This window comes from Oratosquilla oratoria, chromosome 26 (genome assembly GCF_046742065.1).
Source record: "Oratosquilla oratoria isolate Oo_2021 chromosome 26, ASM4674206v1, whole genome shotgun sequence".
In the NCBI taxonomy this organism is placed as follows: Eukaryota; Metazoa; Arthropoda; class Malacostraca; order Stomatopoda; family Squillidae; genus Oratosquilla; species Oratosquilla oratoria.
Window position 1 is genome coordinate 9,709,163 of NC_134802.1, and position 10,000 is coordinate 9,719,162.

General features: G+C 47.9%; 1 protein-coding gene across 4 annotated transcripts in view; it reads right to left on the reverse strand.

The window, feature by feature from the left end:
• Ypel (Yippee-like) overlaps nt 1–10,000 on the reverse strand; it is a 485,504-nt gene that overhangs the window by 466,137 nt on the left and 9,367 nt on the right. The window contains exon 1 of one of the 4 annotated variants that reach the window (XM_076209306.1): nt 5,174–5,253. The exons of the other annotated variants lie outside the window; for them this stretch is intronic. The gene's annotated coding sequence lies outside the window, so the exon portion shown is untranslated. Of the gene's footprint in view, nt 1–5,173; nt 5,254–10,000 lie in introns of those variants that run through there. 4 annotated transcript variants of the gene reach the window in all.

Sequence of the window (10,000 nt, forward strand, 5' to 3'; positions counted from 1 at the left end):
AAGCACGCAAGAAAACTAAAAAGAATAATGACATTTATGTCTCGCCGTGTCCTTGCTATTACTCGCCCCTTTGCCATCCCTCAACTACAGAAACCACCTTAGGAAACGCCTTTGTAATTACACTTTTACGTTCCACCTCTCTGCCCTCCACGAATTTGATCGACGAAGATATTGTGAAGCAAACTATTCACAGGTGAAGATCAAGCTGAATGGATATGGAGCGAACGTTTGTGTTGCTCGACCCAAACAAAACACCACCACGTGGAATGGCGCGTGCACGGATCTGAAGTACACTGACTCGCTTCCTCATTCGCTCGCTCGCGCGCGCGCGCCCACACAGACACACACACACACACACACACACACACACACACACACACACACACACGCGCGCGCGCGCGCTCACACACACACACACACACACACACACACACACACACACACACACACACACACACACACACACACACACACACACACAATAGGATGACGTTGTCCAAGACCATGGAATCTCCCTCCACCTCCCTCTCTCCCTCTCACACATGTATATACACTCGCTAATACAGGACAACAGTTGTCGACCACGACTCCCATACATGTTCCAAGGCCATGGTGAACCATAAACACACACAAACACGCGCGCACACACACACACACACACACACTACATATATATATATATATATATATATATATGCACACACACAGGTATATATATATGTGTGTGTGTGTGTGTGTGTGTGTGTGTGTGTGTGTGTGTGTGTGTGTGTGTGCGTGTGCATATACATAAACACATGTAAATAAGCAAACACACACATTCAATAAAAGCAAACATGACATTCCACTTGCATGAATCTAAGCACTTTTGACGCACTCAAAACAAAAAAGACAGCTTGGTTTATGCATGACAGACCCAATGCTCCGTCGTCACAAAGGGACCAAGAAGTGAACGGCTGGAGGCCACGGGCGGCAAACTACAGGAAACGAGATAGCTTGTGTAACTGCCAACGTCACGGCACTTCATCCGACCCGTAACACGTGGCCTCGTCTTTACCTTGTTCTCCTTCCTTCAGCCCATTACGTCTCACTCACAGTCATTACTGTCACTTCCCTCTTCCCGCTGATCTGAACACAGAAATACTAATTCACCTCTCTCTTTTCTACTTTTCTTTCTTTATCTTCACTAACGTTTCACTGCTTTTCACTCTTTCTGAGCATATTAATCCTAAGTCACCTCTCTTCCTTCTTCTCACGAGCAGAGATACAAATTTTTCCAATCTTTCTTCACACGGTCTTTCTGTTAGGCTGGGGACCATTCTTTTTGTTGTTCTTTGTATTCTTTCAATACTACTTTGTTTTGTTTTGTGTGGGGCTCCATACCTCGGCTGCATATTCCAATCTGGAGCGGATAAGGTTATCTTTGAGAGTGAGTGAGTGCATGAGTGTGAGTGTGTGAGTGTGTGTGTGTGTGTGTGTGTGTGTGTGTGTGTGTGTGTGTGTGTGTGTGTGTGTGTGTGTGTGTGTGTGTGTGTGTGTGTGTGTGTGTGTGTGTGCATCTCAGCACAAACCTGAACATTCCCAAGTAGGGGCGGCCACCTGATGCGGGATCTTCACCACCGGGACTTGCCGCCGCCGCCGCCCTTCAACTACCACGACCACCACGTTGTTACATAATAAACTCGACAGGAAGAGACCCAACCACAAGTACAACTTGGCAACAGTCTTGGCGTGGCCGAAGTGGTCATAAACATTACCACCTTCCCAACCCCGCCCGTCTGGAATCCTTCGTTCTCGTGAATAAACTCGTCTGGCGTTGAACAAAGGCATAACAATCACGCTGCAAGGGGCTAACAGGGATCGTCCCCATGTAGTCTTTTCGGGTTTTACCCTGAGCTGAATAAAACCGCCTGGCTTATGATAGAGCAATTGTTATAAGGCATATCTTAGTTGGAGAACTGAACTAACTTTACTCTTCTCATCATAAAATACTCCTCCATCACATTTCTTTATTGATGTATGTATTTGGGTCTCGTCTTTACATTACCAATACATTTTTACGCCTGAAACAATTCTCTCTCTCTCTCTCTCTCTCTCTCTCTCTCTTTCTCTCTCTCTCTCTCTTTTACTTGCAGCATTTGCAAAACTGGAGCCCGCCACACAATAAAAAATTCTTAATCCAGAAAAAAGGAAAGGGATCTTCTGGTACGAGGCGCTGAACTGCGATTCGGGCTGTTGCTACTACTCTTGTTCTTCTCTTGTTTTTTGCTTTGTTGTTGTTGTTGTTGTCATCGTCGTTGTTGTTGTTGTCGTTTTTATTGTTGTTGTTGTTGTTGCTGCTGCTGTTGTTGTTGTTGCCGTTGTTCCTGTTTTTGTTATTGCTATCACTATTATCTACTCCACCCTGATACAATACGTCTCTTTTAGCCTTGATGCGCACTGCGTGCGCCCTTTGTTTCAAAGAGCACTTCGTGCAGGTGGCGACACCTTTGCTGGTCAAGAGAGACGTGACGGACTTGCACAACAAAGGAGCGCAATCACCGAGGAGACCATTTAAGCCATGAGAGGATCGGCAGCACAAAACATGACGCCGTGACTCGTTGGGCTCCTGACTCGGTTCGTAATTATATGGAATCTGGCACTGGATGCCACTTCCCTAGGCTGACCAAGTATACACAAGGAGGTTTTTGTGCTCCTCTCCATACGGCATCCACCTCTTTAGCTATAAAAAATAACCACGAAAAAACGGCAATGACAGCAACAGTTAATATCAATTACATAAATACTATTAATAAAAAATGCAACATGATCAACATCAATAACAAAGTCACCATAAAAAAGAAATGAGCAAATAAATATATATTTATGTCTACAGTCCCATCCTTCATTCCTGTGTCGACCTTTAACCTCATCGTTTCAGTAGCTCCAAGCCATGAGTCGCCCCACCGAACAACCAAATCCAGAACCGGTTCTCTCTGGCGTAAAGACGGCAATGATGTCGTCATTACTCTGACAAATGGCTCGAGACCTCAAGGTTATGAAATGCTGCTTAAGTCAACGGGCGTTGTGCTGAGAGCGCCTCTAGTGAGCTTTGCAAGAACCAGCTCCTGTCCAGGTAATGTCAGGAGGCGCTTGGCAGGGTCTGTATCCCTCACCATTGACTTGGATGTACCAACAGACAAAAGCCAGTGGTAATCACCAATAGTCTACGGAACAAAAACAGAATTTTCTAACCTAACCAGCCTAACCCAGTCAGCCACACGCGCTAAACAGCATTACACCGTATACAAGTAATTTTCTTCATAGCTGTTTTACTGAATAACAAAAAAGTGGAATAATTATAATCCAAAGGGATCCAGATATCCACAACGATTTAATGGGTATTCCTTCGCTGTATTAACGTACTATCACTACAGTATATGACAATAAGAGGTGACAGTCCTGCAACAAAAAACAACGAATAAATAAATGAATAAATCAAACAAGCCCCTTTCAGCACGGGATGCACTGCCCTCAGGTGAATAAACTCGCCTGGGGTTACCCAGAATCGATTTGATAAAAGGTCATAACCGTAATGAACAACATAAATGATGACGTTCATGTCAGGTACTACATTCAATCACGCTTCCAATGCCCTCTGGTCATGTGAAAAATCCTATTGATGACAAAGTTGCAGATCTGACTAAGCCAATATACTAACGCACAAAAATGGCATAAATATGGCTCCGATTAAAGCTTATAAGGAACACGGGAGGGGAGGAGGGAGGGTAAGGACATACCCAAGGAGAGAGGAAGGAAAGGAGTTAAAGAATGAGGGAGGGGAAGAAAGAGGGAGAGGGGGAGAGTGAAGGAGAAGGAAATAATAAATGGAGAAAGAGAGAGAGAAAAAGGATGAGGAGGGGAGTGGGAGGGAGAGGATGGGAGAAGGAGAAAGAGAGAGAGAGAGAGAGAGAGAGAGAGAGAGAGAGAGAGAGAGAGAGAGAGAGAGAGAGAGAGAGAGAGAGAGAGAGAGAGAGAGAGAGAGAGAGAGAGAGAGAGAGGGGACAAAAAATGCATGGCGACTGGCCGAGCAACACACAGCATCTCGAAAAGACGGTCGACAGTTCTTTTGCCAGCCAGCCTGCCTGCTCGTCTGTCTGTCTGTCCGTCTGTCTGTCTATCTGCCTAACAGCCTGCCTGGCTGCCTGCCTGCCGAATCGCCCTGGCAAACCGTCGAAAGACACCAAAAACCGAAGTGATGTCGGCGCGTCCGGAGTACGAGGGCATAGACCGGGATAGGGAGGAGGATGAGGATGAGGAAGAGTAGAAGGAGAAGGAGAAGGAGAAGGAGGGGAAGGAGGGGAAGGAGGGAAAGGATGAGGAGGAGGAAGAGGAGGGGTGGGGGATGGAGAGGGTGCAAGGGCAAAGACCGCGGACCTTGGAGCATCAAACCGTGGGCCAATGCACCTATAACTAACTCGTCCCTGCCACAGCTTGCTCCCCCCCCCCCGAGTCCCTCCCTCCCTCGCTCCACCGTGCTGCCGACTCCCCTCCCACCTTGAAGGGGATTTCATCCTTTCCAGGCGACTTTATTCTCAAGGGAATGGAATTCGGTGCTCAAGAAGAGGATTAATATATATACTGTATATGTATATATATATATATATATGTATATATATATATATATATATATATATACATATATATATATTGTAATACATTACGATTTCGTTCTACCTAGTATGTGTATGCCATAGAACAAAACTTTTGGTCACGTATTCACGTATTAACAATAACTTAAGGGGCAATAATTATAGTTTAATAATGTTTCAAATTGGGGGTTGGGTTGGGTTGGGTTGGGGGGTCATAGGAGCTTCCGCCCATCATCTGAATAAAACTAGCTGACGTCAGCAGGACGAGCTGACTTAGCATATCCCGAAAGGGTCTGTCAGCTCACGAGGTAATCGGCCAGTCAATACATTCCATTCACTGTCAATCAAACAACCCTGCCCGACTTCAGGCACCTATACAGTCAGCCAGGTACTTGGAAACAGGCCGTCAGCCCCGTCGGCTCGTGCATCAGTCCCTCAGTCAGCCAGGGCACTTGCAGTCTACCTGGAAACCAAACCCGCATCCTCCCAGTTAGACCTGCAACTCGCAAGTCTCCGTTCGGTCAATCAAAATTGAAGCACCTCACCCTGTTAGTACATCCGTCAGTCCACCTGGAATCTGACTCGCTCTTCCAGGTCAATCAGCTAACTCGATCCGATCTGTCAGTCAGTCAGCACTGGACACACACACGGCGAAAGGGGCACCGAAGACAATGACTGCGAGACGATGCGATGCCATGCGCGTCCGAGCGAGCCGCCTAGACGAGGAGGGTGGGTACGCGGGCACAGCACAGAGGGAAGTGCGGGGATAAGGCAGGGGGGGGAGGGGGGGGGCGGCGCAGCGCTGAGGGAAGAGGGAGGAGAGTGGAGAGGGAGGAGGAGGGGGGAGATGGAGCTTAGTTTCGGGAGGATTGTGGGTGGAGGGGGAGGCGAGGAGGGGGATATTTTGGAGGAGGAGGAGGAGGAGGTACGAGGAAGGTGGTAACGGGGGAGGGGGAAGGGGGCGGAGGAAGAGGAAGAGGAGGAAGAGGAAGGTGTTAAAGGGGGAGGGAGACGGGGAAGGGAGGAGGAAGAGACGGAGGAAAGGGTGGAGGAAGATGAGGAGGAGGTAGAGAGGAGAAGAGGGAGTGTTGAGAAAGAGAGGAGAGGGAGGGGCAAAAATAGGGAGAAGAAAAGTATGGGGCGGGAGGAGGAAGAGGAGAGTAGGGAGCGGGACAAGGAGGAGAGTGAGGTGCGGGAGGAGGAGAAGGAGGAGGAGGAGGAGGAGGAGGAGGAGGAGGAGGGGGAGGAGGAGGAGGGGGAGGAGGAGGAGGAGGAGGGGAAGGAGGAGGAGGAGGAGGGGGAGGAGGAGGAGGGGGAGGGGAAGGAGGAGGAGGAGGAGGAGGAGGAGGAGGAGGAAATCGGAACACGAGGTGGAATGACAGGACAAGTTGAGCAGGTGGTGAGTGCAAGAGGAAGTCCTTGGAAGGAGCACATGGCACAGGCTTGAAATGTGTATGTGTGCGTGTATGTACGTGTGTAATTCACCATGGTCTTGGATCACGTGTTGGGCTCGTGATCGACAGCTATTTCCCTCCCGGAAAAGAGCTCAGAGCTCATATATGACCGATCTATGGGTAATGCTGTGACCTCACGCACGCACACCCACCCCCAACTCCCCACCCACGAGAACTGGAGTAACGACTCGCAGCACAGCGATACTGAAATTATTTCAGCCCTGGGCCGGATTTGAACCCGGACCGCCGTAGTGGCAGCCGATAATTCTACCGCAGCGTCATGAAAGAGTGCGTGTGTGTGTGTGCGATTCACCATGGTCTTGGATCACGTGTTGGAGTCGTGATCGACAGTCATTTCCCTACCGGAAGAGAGCTCAGAGCTCATACACAGGTATGGCCCATCTATGAGTAATGCTGTGACCTCACACGCACGCGCACACACCCCCAACTCCCCACCCACGAGAGTTGGAGTAACAACCCGCAGCGCAGCGATACTGAAATTATTTCAGCCCTGGGAGGGATTCGAACCAGGACCTCTGCAGCCGGGAATTCTACCAACTGCGCCACGAGTGTGTATATGTGCAAGCGCGCAAACGAGTATGCACACGCGGTCAGCAGTTTTTCACGCTTACGTGTATCGTATCAAGCTTGAATATATTTTCTCAAGAAGTCCGTCCAAATAGACTACAATCACACTTGTGAGCGGGCAATCTTCTTTGGATCTCGAGTGAATACGCACATGGTCGCAAGAGCAGCGAAAACAGACACCACACATCTACGGGGGAAGGGCTCGTGCGTGGGTAAGAAAGAGTACACGCGTCATCGTGGGGGGGTTTCTCTTCAGTGCGTTACTACTTGGTCTTTTACATGCCAGCCAAAGTTAGGTGTGAATACCAACATGAATACAATCTAGATGAAAAGAGAGAGAAATAGAGGGATTATTCAAGATACCTGCACTTCTTGATCACTCGCTGGGGTCATTTTACGAACGACAAAGGTTACAAGTGAGAGGCGAGGTAACCAAGTATTTCTGTACTGTACTCTAAAACCACTACAAGCTGATCATGCCTTATGCTTTTCTTTCAGTAACACGTTCGAGGCCAATTAGTCGAGGTATGGACGCGAGACATGGACCTCGTGATGTGAGTCAAGACTTGGCAAGATCATGTGGTGGATCACTGGTGTGCCCAGGTGGCAAACAAGGAAAACAAAAAATGGGAGAAGATAAGGAGTTACTTATCACAAAACATTAGCCCAGGCATTGGATCCCACGTGGCTTTCGTTCTTTGTGCCAACTCAACTCACGCGATTTATTTTTGACAAATAAATAAGTAAATGAAACATAAATAAATATAAATGAATACATAAAATGCCCTCCTGATAATTGCGAAAATGGGTTGGGGTTCTTCTCGTAAGCTTGCTTGATACGACATATGAAACACACGCACACATACAGAGAGAGTGAGAGAGTAAGAGAGTGAGAGAGTAAGAGAGAGAGAGAGAGAGAGAGAGAGAGAGAGAGAGAGAGAGAGAGAGAGAGAGAGAGGAGAGAGAGAGAGAGAGAGAGAGGAGAGAGAGGAGAGAGAGAGAGAGAGGGAGAGAGAGAGAGAGAGAGAGAGAGAGAGAGAGAGAGAGAGAGAGAGAGAGAGAGTGGAGGGGAGAGAGAGAGTGAGAGGGAGGAGGAGAGAGAGAGAGAGAGGAGAGAAAGAGTGAGGAGAGAGGGAGAGAGAGAGGAGAGAGAGGGGAGAGAGAGAGGAGAGAGAGAGAGGAGAGAGGGGAGAGAGAGAAAAGGAGAGAGAAAAGGAGAGAGAGAGGAGAGAGGAGAGTGGGGAGAGGGAGTGTGAGAGTGAGAGAGAGGAGAGAGAGTGAGAGGAGAGAGAGAGAGAGGAGAGAGAGGAGTGGAGAGAGAGGAGAGAGGAGAGAGAGCGAGAGAGGAGAGAGAGAGAGAGGAGAGGAGGGAGCGAGGAGAGAGAGAAGGAGAGAGTGAGAGAGGAGAGCGAGGAGGAGGGAGAGAGAGGGAAGAGAGCGAGATGAGAAGGAGAGAGGAGAGGAGAGAGAGGGAGAGAGAGGAGAGAGGAGAGAGATCGAGAGGGAGACGAGAGGAGGAGAGAGAGAGAGAGAGAGAGAGAGAGAGAGATAGAGAGAGAGAGAGCTGAGGCTGGATAAGAGTGGTTTGGAGCTATCAAGGATTTTAGGTTCCCTGACCAACTGAATGACTGAGCTTACCTCTTGTCTCAGATTTGTAGCAGTAAGAACTATTTTCTGCCACAACAATCAGAGCGCATAACAGAGCAAAGGTGACGGCTTCGGCCGCAGGTAAACGCCCTCTGGCGAAGGCTCCTCGCCTTGGAATCGCCCATGTTACCTATTTTCGACAAAATGACGACGAGTATAGTAACCCCCCTCCATATAATTTTTTGGGGGGTAAGGGGGCATCAAATATCAGAAGAGTTCATTCAGGCCAGGAGTGATCTTGGGACGAGATAAGAGATGGAGACTGAGATGAATAGATTGATTGATGGAGACTGTAGAGATTGCATATGTGCATGTATATGCAATGTCGTGTATTTATTACCAACTTTTCTTCACGGCTGGATGACTTGCAAGTGCGCAAAAACTGATACAGAACTTATCGTATGTATTGGTCACGTTTAGCTTCTTTTTCATTTACAAAATCGTTTAACCTACACTTAATCCCTCACATTAACATGCCATGATTCGGGATAAAATTGATTCTCAAAGTATCGTAAAATCGGAGTGTCATGTTTTCCAATCCACGGGGATGTTCTCAGCCAATGAGAAACCATGGTAACCCCGAGCACCGGCCGAGGTACTGCACTTCCTGTCATACCTCGCCGTGAAGACGGTGGCCCTGCGCGAAGAAGATCCATCCATGAGGGAGACGACCCGGAATGGGGAAGAACAGGAAAGCCACCTGCGACGATTTGACCACGTCAAGGTCATACCCCAGGTCAAATCCAGGTTGATGTTTATCAGGAACTGGTGAAGAAGGTCGAGTGCGGCTAGGCGTTGTCACAGCGTTAGGTCCCCTATCCCAGACTAACTGAATTGTATGATCTTTAGAAGTTTGGTTGCGTTTATGCACGAAGCATTTTTACAATGTACTTCTTTGTCCTGCGCAATGCGAGTCTATCCAATAATATCAAACAACAACTGGGCATGTGCGTGAACACAAACGCGTAAAAGCTGACATGAAGATAAAAAATAAAGTTCCAATTCAGATGATAAACAGCTTATGATAAGCAAACGAGGTCATTTCTAGATCACTCTAATACGCACATCTGTGTTGCCTGCGTGTGGTATACGCATTAAGATTTTTGACTTGAGAAATACACTTAGCTCACACGCATAAGGTGAGACGCCACCCCTAACCTACATTGCTTCGTGTGCATGAAACACAAGAACTCGTTTACCTGTTTACAAGACGATGTAGTGGCGATTTGTCCTCAATGATAGAAGCGCTGGCAAACAACAGGCCATGACATAACACGGTGATGTGCTTTAGATATCTTTTGTCTGGCAATGGACAAGGGATTTTATTCGTATGAAGGGACAGGCTCAGTAAAAAAAATGTACGAGTGTGTGTGGGTAGAACATAATTTGTAAAACCTCATTCCCCTATTTCATGATGGAATCCGCCCCCAAACCACGGCGCCACAGTATCCACAAAGGTACTGTATTGAAGTGGTTGGTGTGCGCGTATGCGCGCAACACAGTCCCGTTCTACAATGATTTAGCAAATTACAAACGAATACATTCTCCATACCAGCAATGAAGAATCGTCAGTGTTGCCATGACAACGCGTGACGCTTTCTTAAGTCCCCCCTCCAATCCAACTCCTTTCTTCGCCTAGGAGAGAAAAAAAAAAAAAAAAAAAAAAAAAGAGAAAGAGAGAGA